The sequence below is a fragment of the Pan troglodytes genome, chromosome 7 (genome assembly GCF_028858775.2).
Source record: "Pan troglodytes isolate AG18354 chromosome 7, NHGRI_mPanTro3-v2.0_pri, whole genome shotgun sequence".
NCBI classification, from domain to species: Eukaryota; Metazoa; Chordata; class Mammalia; order Primates; family Hominidae; genus Pan; species Pan troglodytes.
This window is the reverse complement of record NC_072405.2, coordinates 15,888,107-15,900,152: the sequence shown is the minus strand read 5'-3', so window position 1 is coordinate 15,900,152 and position 12,046 is coordinate 15,888,107. Positions and strand designations below refer to the sequence as shown.

The 12,046-nt window shown below is 42.6% G+C and overlaps 1 long non-coding RNA gene across 1 annotated transcript in view; it reads right to left on the bottom strand.

Moving 5' to 3' along the window:
- The window catches only part of LOC129135638 (uncharacterized), a 52,712-nt gene extending 45,428 nt beyond the window's left edge, over positions 1 to 7,284 (bottom strand). The window contains exon 1 of the long non-coding RNA XR_008536614.2: positions 5,642 to 7,284. This is a non-coding gene — a long non-coding RNA (uncharacterized LOC129135638). The remainder of the gene's footprint in view (positions 1 to 5,641) is intronic.
- Positions 7,285 to 12,046: the final 4,762 nt, after the last annotated feature.

Genomic DNA, 12,046 nt, shown 5'->3' with positions numbered 1-12,046 from the left:
GCGCTTCCAACCTCCTCTTGGAAGAGGATCTGGGAGACATCTTTTATAAACCAGAGAGAATTTAAGTCAGTGTGGGCCTCTGTTTAAAACCTTACATTCAGCCAGGTGCAATGGGTCACGCCTGTAATTCCAGCACTTTGGGAGATCGAGGCGGGAGGATCACTTGAACTCAGGAGTTCAAGACCAGCCCAGGCAACATGGCAAAACCCCATCTCTACAAAAAAAAAAATAATAATACAAAAATTAGCCAGGCTTGGTGGTACATGCCTGTGGTCCTAGCTACTTGGGAGGATCAGATGGGAGAATCACTTGAGCCCAGGAGTTTGAGGCTGCAGTGAGCTATGATTACGCCTCACCACTCTAGCCTGGGTGACAGAGCAAGACCCTGTCTCTAGAAAAAAGAAAAGGAAAAAATGAAAACCCTTGTGTGCCATGGAATGAAAAGTTATACTGCCACTTGGGAAATGTATTTTGAAGGCAATAAAAAGATATTTCTCAAGGCTTATAATGCCACACCCATGGGCAGCTTCCTATTGTCCATACACATGACCAATGTTCATTACTCTCAACATTGCACAATGTAAAGGGTTTTGGTATTATAGGGAGAAAACACATTTAATTTACTGTCAACCAAGAATATTTAGTTATTCAAGTGAAACACAAGAATGACCAAGACACAATCTCTGTTCTCAAGGCATTCCCAACTTAGTTGGGGGAATGAATGGTGGATTGCAAACTAATAACTTACCCACCAAGACATAAGCCAAGTTTCATAGGAGTCCAGTGACCTGCCTAGAGGACCTAGGCACAAATCTTGAGAAGGAATTTACTAGGTTAGCAAAAGGGGAAAGGAAAAAAGTACAAGTTTTGAGGTTAGAAGACCTAGGTTCCAATCCTAATTCTGCCAACTAGGATGTGATCTTAGGACAGTCATTTTCACTTATTTTTCTTTATCTGTAAAATGAGAATAATAATAATATCGAGTTTCCATAGAGATGAATTGAGGTAATAAAAAAACATACTTTATAAACTGCAAAGCGCTATTAAATAAAAAGTTAACCATTTCTGACTGTTCAAGTGACAATGCCCAAGCTTGTATGTAAGTGCAGTGAAGGCAGGGCCAGGTCCCCCTAGCTAGTTACAGTGCCTGGCATAGCATCATGTTCTCAGGGACATGTATCAAGAGCCTTTTGATTGCAAAAGAGTTCTGACTTGGGGAAGAAAAAGTACAATGTTCATCCTCAGTGGCCAGTTCTGCCCTAGCAACCCTTGGGGTATGGGGCGGAGAGGTGCAATGGAAAAAGGGCAGCTTTCACAGGAGGAATTGGCCTACAACATTAGCTCCAGATGGAATTTCAGCTGGAAGCATACAGAAGCAGCTGAGCTCAAAGAAACGACTGAGGTTTTCTGGACCTCCTCTCTGGCTAGTGGACGAGATGCATCAGAGAGAAACAGAGGACAGGTGGTGCAGGCAGAAGGTAAGGAGAAGGGATGAGTAGAAGCAAAAGAGAGGTCACGATGGAGGGTCACATTCCAAATCTTTTGCTTGGGTGGAAATTTTTAAGGAATACAACTGTCACTGTGTATCTCTCCATCCTCATGAAGAAATACTTTTTAAAAAGAAGATAACCACAGATTATTAAAGTTGGATGAGACCTTTAAAATTATCTAATCCAACATCTTCATTTCACAAATAAGATTAAGGCCAAGAGAGGTGAAGTTCAAAGTGAAAAAAAAAATGAGTTCCTGATGAAACAGAACAAGGAGTCAAATCTGATCCACAGGTCACTTTGTTTCTCACTACTCAATAATTGAAAGAAGGTAAAGTTTGAGGTGCTGTAAGAAATAAACACAACACTGTGGAGACCTAATAAATAAATAAGGGTTTTTTTCCCACATTAATGTAACAATCACAATATGAGTAGCATATTGGTTTGGATTGTCCAGGAAATAAATTAATTAGGAGGCTTGCATGCTAGAGGTTTACTGGGGAGTACTCCCTGGAGCAGCAACTGGGCAGAGAGATTGTTGCAGTTGCAACAGAAGCTTCAGCCAATGCCCCATGGGGCTCTGATGTCCCTTTAGAGTTGTCTAAAACTGAGGCATGTCCAATTTAACTTAGCACTGTCCAATCATTGGATGTGGGATGCTCCTGGGGGAGGGAGTGCAAATTCTGGTGACGCAGCTCACTTTGGCCAAGAGCAATTCCTAAAGATGAATTCAAGTGTGACCCATCAGGTGCTAATGCTCCCAGAATCTGGGAGAATGAGTGCTTCAGGACTAAAGGGGAAGACCTGGGAAGCCCTACCACAGTATCAACTACAGTAGTCCAGGTTTGGGGTTGGAGATAGGACAGCAGCTTTGCTCCACATAGTGATTCAATGATCTAATCACTGTTCAACCATCCCTTAAGAATCATCATTATCCACATGTCCGAAGCTGGTCATCATCATGTCTAGGTTTATGCCATGGGAATGAGAAATACAGCACGATAAAAACACACTACTCTATTAATAAACAGACCTGGAAATGGTTTGGATTCCATTGACAAGAACTCAGTCACATGACTACACTTAATAGCAAGGTAAGCTGGGAACTGTAGTCTTGCTAGGCAGCATGCACCCAACAACAGTTCTGCTATTATCAGAGAACATACTAAGAAAGAAGGCCCTAAAGTGCCGTTTATTTTTCAGGGAATATATGGTTAAAATGATCTCTTCCTGTTTTAATTCCTCTTTTTGGAGGTGGAGAACACATACTCCTTGAGCTTCTTCTACCCTATTATTCTTTCTGGAGCCAAATTTACTCCAGAGATAATCACTACCTCCAGCGGTCAAGCCAGGCTGTTATCTGGATGGGGGTCTTTCTTGATTGCCCTTAGAGTGACCCAGAAAACTATCAAAGAGTCCTTTAGAGACTATCACTCTATTCCAGAGAAAGCTGGGGTTCTAGATTTCTCCAGGAAAATCTGCAGGGCACAATGACTTCAAGTCTGTGTCCCCACCACCCCCGTGAATGTCATCCCAGGGTGAGCTACAGAGACTCGCCCTAGGAAGCCTGGCCTAAGTCATAATTTATGAATATTCTGTCTCTCTCTCTCCCTAAGTCTGTCTGATCATAAGCAGCATCTCTTCTGCCTCAATACCCAATATGACTTGATCCGATTTATTTCATATCAGAACACTGTAACCTAAGTGCTGTTGAAGAAAGAACTGATGTTTTCAAGATCCAGAGAGGGACTTCTGAGTCTTCCATCTAAACTCCTAGAACTGTTTTGATAGTTCTGGCTCTCTGTAACTCAGCAAAGCCCTCTGAGAATACAATGTGGAAGCATTTTTCATTGTTCCTGTTTATAATCCTATGGTCATACTAAACCCCAGAAGGCATCCTTCTCCTGGGTCTCCAATCTGGAGAATGAGGAATGGGGATCTGCATTTGAGATGTTTCTAGCAGTCATGCAGGGGGCATCGCTGGAGTCAGAAATGTCTATATATGACCATGTGACCAGCCTACCCTGCCCAGGACTCCAATCACAAACTAGGAATAATCAGGCCTATTCTTTTGTGTTTTTTGGTTTTGTTTTGTAATGTTTTGTTTGGTTTTTGAGATGGAGTTTTGCTCTTTTTGCCCAGGTTGGAGTGCAATGGCACAGTCTCGACTCACTGCAACCTCCGTCTCCTGGGTTCAAGCGATTCTCCTTCCTCTGCCTCCTGGGTTCAAGTGATTCTCCTGCCTCGGCCTCCAGAGTAGCTGGGATTAGAGGCACGTGCCACCACGCCCGGTTAATTTTGTATTTTTAGTAGAGATGGGATTTTACCATTATAGGCTGGGCTGGTCTCGAACTCCTGACCTCACGTGATCTGCCCGCCTCAGCCTCCCAAAGTGCTGGGATTACAGGCATGAGCCACCGCACCTGGCCTATTGGGCCAATTCTTATTGTGAGCACCAATGAGATCTATCCTTCCTGAAAGTGTCTTTAGAGCTGTAGGTGAGTACAGCTCTACACATGAAGAAATTCTTCCAGATATCAGCATCCTCACTTTGGTTTAGTCCATTTTGGCAACTTACAAAGCATGTTTATATCCATTAACTCAGTGGTTTTGAAAAAAAACAAAAAAAAAAGGTGCAGCTACCCCAGGAGATATGCAGAACCATCCATGGAAACGCAGGAAGGAAAATATCAGAGCCTCCCTATAATCTAAAATATCAGAAAGGGAGTTTTATTAATATTCAATATGTGGGTTGACACTGATGACTTTTTTTGTCTGTGTGTCAGTAGCCCAAGTGTCACTTCCAGGAAACACATTATGCTGAGGGAAGAGCAAGAGTTCCACAATGTGAGAGGGGTAAACGAAGTTCCAGATTATACATACTGGTTTTAATTAAACTCACCCCCCACAAAGAGGATGCTTGGCTTAGAAAGATTCCCGCAAAGAAATCCCTAATGAAAGTGAATACTAATAACACGAGCAACCTGACAAGGTAGAACTGACAGGTCTACTCCTGGTTAGAGCTTTTTGCAACCACATTACAAGATTACAATGATGGCTTATTCAGATCCAATATGAAGTTGGCCAAAAATTTTTTAAATTATCACATGGTTAAAAATGTGATTTAATATCTACTATTATTAATAATGAACCTTACCCTAAATGTATATTAAGACTTGAGATAGTTGGCTAATGGTATAAGTGCATTATAATTTACAAATATATAAATATACATACATTGGGGGGCAGAGTAAAATTTTTACCAATGGGGATCATAAAAAGATTTAGAGAGCATTGTCATAAGTCATCTAAACAATTCTTTTTCTAATTTATATTTTTATTTTAAGTTCTGGGGTACATATGCAGGATGTCCGGGTTATAATCACACCGTGAGTCATATTATTTTGCAGATGAGAAAACTGAACCTAAGGGTGGCAAAAATGCCCGGAGACCATCGGCTACAGGATTTATGTGGAAGCGAAGACTAGCCAATAGAACTGGTACCCCAGAAGCTGAGTGAGCAATTCAGGGAGACATCGGTGGAAACTAAAACACAAACTCCTCCCCCAAAGCTAATGAGTCCTAGGCTCTGTCCTGTTCTACTCCAAATGGATTACGCCAGGAAAGCCAGCACCACAAAGAATAGCTCATTCTATCACCCCTGAATGATGTCGCTCTGAACCCTAGAAGCCTGCAGAAATGTCACCCTTTAAGAGAAAAGCAGGCATTTGCCCCAGGATGCTTTAAAGACCCTGTCATCATCACCATCAACAAACACTTAGAAATGTTGCCTTACTATGCAGGTCTGGAGCAGTAAGAGAGATCAGAATCCCAAGCGATTCAATCTGACTGCAAAAAGGGCTCTGATCTGGGCAAAAGCCAAGGTTTCTCACATTCATCCCTTTGGGGCTTGCAATGTTTAAAAGTAAATTTCCCCCCACCACTAGTACCCACTGTGTGGAACTAGTCATGAGAAGAATGGAAACCCATTTCCCTCTGCAGCAATCCGGTCTGCCTCCCAAAGCTCAGAAATGTGCTGTGCTCAGCATTTCTGTGCTGATGCAGCATCCATGGTAGAAAAGGCAGGGGCGGCCGCAGCGCCGCAGCAGCAGTTGCTCTAGGGGGTGGAAATCAGATTGCACCATTCCTACCTCATTTGGCAGCAGAAGCATCGAGTCACAAGGAGGATGAGGTTCTAGCCCAGAAGCAGCTGGGCTATGTCATTCTAAAGGTGGTGAGTAAAATGGCTATTCACTGGGGCATCAGGTTTTCTTTCATGCTATTTCCCTGAGTGGAGAATCTGGGTCTAGAAGGGTGTGTGTGTGTGTGTGTGTGTGTGTGTGTGTGTGATGGTACACATGTATGGCACTTACATTTTCACTGAGCAGCAATACTTGCAAAGCTGTGAGTGCAATAACTAAACAGATCATGGTGTTTTCAAGCGGGAAGGGGTCAGAAATCATGTATTCAACCCCCTTGTTTCACAGAAGAGGATTCTGAGGTTCAGAGAGGTAAAGCCGTGAGATTACAAAGCTTGTAAGGGGCCACCTCTAGAACCCAGTGCTCCGATTCCTGGTACAGGATTCTTCCTATTGCTCTACATGGGTGAGCAGTGACTGCCTGTGTGCCAAGTGACCTGTGTCCCCGTGTATGAGACTGAAACCTGCATTTGCAGCATTAGTGTCACTGAGACACGTCTCGACGTTTCCAGTAAACATGGGAAGCCATTTCTGACTAACTGCAACCTGGGGTGCCGCAGCAAAACAGCAGCACGTGTTTGCTATAAATTGCTCCATCCTAATGGCTACCTCCTCCCCCGAGGTTATTCTCCAGGTCACGTTGCAAACAAAGTGTATACGGCACCAGCAAGTCTTCCCAGCAGAGTCAAGTGGGCTGTTGATAGGGCTGGAGAGTGTGTTTCATCAATGATATCCTCCTTTTCTTGCAACAAGTATTTGCTGAACGCCACCCATATGCCAGGTTGTGTGCAAGCCACTGTCACGTTCTTTATGTTATTTAAAGCTCGCCATGCTTTGCGAGGTATTACTATGCATACCTGACCAGGAAGCAGACTGAGCCTAGGTAAGGTTAAACAGTGCAAGCTATTTGAGGTCTCTTAAAAATTTCTGGTTTCCCTAAGAATTATGGTTTTAAAACAGTTATTTTCCATGATCTTCCTTACTGGAATCACCATTGCTCCTAAACTAGAAGGGGATGTTCTTTCCTTAACAAAAAGCAATTATCTGCAACACTTTGGATCAGATGTGCAGTCAGAGAAGGGAAAATGACATTGAACATTGGAGACCTTGACTCTCAGTTAGCAGCTGCGTGAGCTTTTGAGGTTTTCTCCAGTTTTTCTCCCATTTCTCTGGGTTCTCTTTCAAGTTAAGATTGCACAATATGTTCAGGAATCTTGGCTTTTTAAACCAGCTCTACCCCTAATTATGTGATCTTGAATAAGTCACTCTACTTATTTGGGTCTCAGCCTTCTCACTGACAAACTGACGACTAAAAGAAAATGATCTCCATCCTCCCTTCAAGCACTGAAATGTATACGTAGGCATTCACTCATTCACTCACTCAAGCATTATCTTGCGTTTCCCTGACATGCTAGATGTGACACTGGTGGTGGAAGGATTTTAGAAATAACCTCCTCCAGCCCCACACCTTTCAGCTCTGGAGAGGTTATTTGCCAACAGTTAGAGTTCCAGTCAAGCCCCATCAAAACTGCCCAGCATGCGTTCCAGGAACTAATCATTAGTTCAAATCATTCAGAGTTGGGAAAAAATTTACTGTGTCCCTCTGCTGGCTCTAAATGATTTAAATTCTCGTTCCTCTTGCCATTTCCTATATTAACATTTATTCAGTGCATAGTCAATAAAACACAGTGCCAGGCACTATGTTAAGCAGTTTTCATGCATTACGTCATTTAATCCTGACAATAATCCTATTCAGTACATAATATGATTAGCCCTGATTTACAGATGAAGAAACTGGCAACTTGACCAAAGTTGCATAGTCAAAAAAAAAAAAAAAAAAAGAAAAAAAAAAGCAGTGGGGATAGGGTTTCTGTTTGGGATGATTAAAAAATGTTCTGGAAATGGATGGTGGTGGTGGTTGCACCACATGTGAGTATATTTAAGGCCACTGAATTATACAATTTAAAAAGGTTAGGATGGCAAATGTCATGTATATTTTACCACAAAAAAAGAAAAATGTAGTGGGGGAACTTCAGCCCAGATTAGCACCCAACTCCAAAATCACCTACCCTACCCCTAACCACACCTCAGCCAGGGCTACCAGACAGGACTCAGAACTCAGAAATAGAGTAGGTGCCTCTACAAAACCAGCAGCCGAAGGGATGTGTTTCCTCTCCAAAGAAGGGCTTAAGAAATTTTTCTTTCAGTTATTCTTTCTTTTTTCTTTAGTTTCTTAGCCACAAAATCATGGCCCACACATCAGGAAAGCCCTCCTTGCCGCTGAAGCTAGCTTATTCCGAACGAGCACCAGATTCCCAAGTCTGGGAGAGTCCGAAATCACTTCCACTCTCCTTCTCCCATGTCCTCCTCTGCCTATAAGCCGAAGCTCTGTCTACAAACTCAATTCCACTTCAAACACATCTAGATGCCAGGTCGCTATTTTGCATGAGGTCCTGGCTTACATGTTGTGGGGGAGCAGAGATGAGAAAGATACCGTTTCTACCTCAAAGACTTTACAATCTAGCATAAAGGGCAAAATACACAAATAGCTACGGAAGGAGAAAAGTCATTCAGTAAAATTGCAGAGCACCTGGGCTAGATGTGAAGGCTGCAGAGAGGAAGAACACACCAAGCTAGTCCCCTGCAAAGAGAACACAGAGTCAGTGAGAAGGGCCCTCAGAGGAAAGACGACAATCAGCTGAGAGGGAAAGATACTTGCAGTGGAGGATGTTTCTCCTCATCAATAAAGCAGCTATGGTCTTTTTCAGGTGGTATTAGGATCGAAATCTCACCATCTTTTCCCCTTTTTTTCTTCCTACCTTTCTATTTCTCCTTCTCTTTTTTTTTTTTTCTTTTTAGGCTTAACCTGTTTTTTTTTTTTTAACTTCTTTTGTTGAGCACTTAAATCTTCAATCTTTAGTCTTTCTTCTTTACTAATATAAGTATTTTAAGACTGTCAGTTCTCCTCTGAGTGTTACTATAACTCCATGACACAAAGTTTTAAAACGTAGTCATTAAATTAATTAATCAAGAATTTACAATATAATTTCTTTTTGGAATTATGAGTTATTTAGAAATGTCTTTCCCTCCACCCCCAGATTTATGGGGAGAAGTATGTGATTTGGCGGGAGGGTTAATTATTTCTAACAAAATTATATTGTAGTCAAGTGACACGGTTTGTATGATGTGACATCACAGATTTGTTGAGACTACTTTAGTGGGCTAGAACACGATCAAGTTTTATAAATGTCCCACATATGCTCAAAAAAATGTGATTGTTTTAATTATTGAGAAGAAAAATTCCAAATGTGTCTGTTAGAGTACGTTTGATAGTTGTGTTGTTCGAATCTTTTGTATCTTTTCCAATTTGTCATTTTCTCTCCAATGTTGCTTCTTTTTTTTGCTTTTCTATTTTGAAGCTATGTTTCTAGGGGCATACAAGTTTAGAGTTGTTCTCCTAAGTAGTTTTCCTTTTTCATTGTTTATTATATACAGCCCATCTTTGTCACCAATAATGTTTATTGTCTTCCAGTCTATTTTATCTAACATTAGCAAACTGTATCAGCTTTCTTTTGATTAGTGTTTACTTATCATTACTTTTCCATCATTTTTGTTTCATGTTTTTGATGAATCTCTTGTAAACAGCATATAGCTAGATTTTCTTTCTGACCTAGCTATATTTATTTCCTTTAAGCTCTATGAGGCAATTAAAATGATACTCTAATATCTTGTCTAAAATTTTTAGCTACTAATTTCCAGGAGGTTGTCAGGCTTCTTATTGCCAGAAATGAAGGGTTTTGGACCCTATTTTTCAGAAGCCTCATAAGTATTTTTTTGACATTCTGTCCCTTAGGATGTTAAAAACTGGAACTTTCTCTCATTCAGCCTGTGTTGTTCCATCACATCAAACAAGCTCTTAATTTCATCTTGTCTCTCCCAGACATCTCCAAAGAATTTCACATTTATATCTAAATTCTTCTCTTTTTCTTCTTGTAATGGTTCATGCTAATACATTGTACCAGCAATGGAATGATGATAAAGTGGCTACTGCGGGGAGTACTTCCTTGAAAACAGACATTAACTTTAAGGATCAGGTCCCCCAAAAGAAAGAGAGTTTCTTAGACCTTTGGAAAACATGATGACAATCAGCCTCTTCTGCTAAACCATCACCCACAAAACATCAGGGAACTTCTCTGGCTTTTATCAAGAATAAAGCCAATGATACTAACAGCCTTTATTTGCCAATGGCTGCCTTTTTCTTTTCTTTCTTTCTTTCTTTTTTTTTTTTAAGGTAAAAAATATCTTCAGCTAATATTTGTTGAGCACGTCCCAGGACATGGCACTGTGTTAAGTATTTCTTTATGCACTGTGTCATTGTATTCTGACAATGACTCTAACATAGGTGTAACTATTACCTCTCTTCAAGGGAAGCTCTAAACGTTTGGGGTTCTAGCAGGGCCGGGCTAAGGCTGGGTGAAAAAGAAAGGCAACAGACTCTCCAAGTTACCTCAGCATAAAACTCTACCTCTTCTCACCGGCCCCTTCCTCTGGCTTCCTGCGAGGTCGTGCAGTGCTTTTGTTTTTGATTTCTAGCTTCCTAATCAATAACTCTGCGGCCTTGGGCTAGGAAGATACTTCACTTCTCTGGACCTCAATTTCCTCACCTGCCAGCTCTAAGATTCTCTCTGGTCTCCCACCACCCCACACACAGTGGGGTCAAGACCGCCAATCAGCTGAGAAAGTCAATGTCCCCCGCTCCTGTTCAAGCTCCATTTCTGTAGGAGTTTCTAAAACCCTGCCTCAGGATTTTAAAAGCTCCTCCTGCAATTCTGAAAGGAGCGGTAGCAGTGCCTCCCCATTTCCTTATGTGCTGTTCTGACAATGCTTGTTCAGTCATATGGTGGGTCAAAGATGGGATCGATATGAAATAATCTTTCCCCGGGCTTCCTTCTGGCTCAGGCTGGGGCCAGCCATGGACCACACAGGCTGGAGAACGGCATGGAGCATGGCAGTTCACTGCTGGCTCCTGCCGGCTCTTCTTCTGGGGCCTGGGAACCACTGACAGGAGCTGCAGTCCTCAGGCTCACCTTGGTCCACCAATTTTTTTTTTTCTTTTTCTTTTTTTTGTTTGAGATGGAGTCTTGCTCTGTCGCCCAGGCTGGAGTGCAGTGGCGCGATCTCGGCTCATTGCAACCTCCGCCTCCCGGATTCAAGCAATTCTCCCTGCCTCAGCCTCTCGAGTAGCTCACTTTTGTCCATCCTTTAGAGAAGAGGCAGAAAGATGGAGAAACACAAAATTGGGATTCACTGGGTGTTCTCTCAGTAAACGACAGCCCTATGGTGTCGAGACTATCATTGTCCCCATACTGCACATGGAAAACTGGCCCAAATCACCGAGGAGGTAGGGCCTGGAGCTGGGATGTGGATTCTCATCTGTCTCGGCTCTGAGACCCATGCTTGTTCTCTCACAGGGTGTCCCGTCTACAGCAGAAGGGGCCAAGGAGCCACACAAAACCAGCACCGTTTCAGCATTGCCCAGAAGGCATCCGCTGTCTCCCCCAAACATCCATGGCTCATCTGCTTAGGGGTTCTCAAAATGTTAACTGATGGTCCGGCCTTTTAAAAATTCCCTTAAGAGAGTAAACATAGTCAGGTGCCAGTTGCTGAGTCGAGATCTTGCCCTACAAGCAGATTGGCTGAGGAGTCCGGAGGGATCCTCATGAAGGGGGAGCAGGAAACAGAACAAAGAGGAAGGTGGAGCAACAGGGTAGGCAGAAAGAACCCCTCCACTCTTCATTTACCTGGGAGGGAATAATTTAGCCCAAAGTTTCTGTCTGTGGCAAACCTAGAACTAGAATCCAGGCCTCCTGCCTCCCAGGCCAGCAGTCCCACACCACATAGCGTTTTGCCAGCGTGCTGGCTCCTTTACTGGACAGGGAACTCTCTTGCTAATCTTCTAGTTGTAGACAAATGACTAGTAAGGAATTTGTAATGAACGCCATCTTTTCCTGTCCCCCGGCAGCTCCATCATTTCAAAGAAAAAATATATATATTAAACAGAGAAGCAAATCCCACAAAAATGAAGTTCCCATCATTTAGAAAAAAATTTCTTCCTGCTTTTTCTATCCCTTGTGTTCTGTTGTTTACTATCAACTCAGGGTATCTGCCCAGGCACCAAAAACCAGGGAACATCTTTGCCAAGCAGGGCATCTTGCCTTACCAGCCCAGCTTTAGGGGAGACTGGAAACAGGATTATCATCCAGAAATACATTCATCCTGATTTACAGCCTGCCACCCCAAAAATTTCCCCGGGCAATGTGTCCCCAAACGGGCTGCTAAGTCCTCAATTTCCCAACC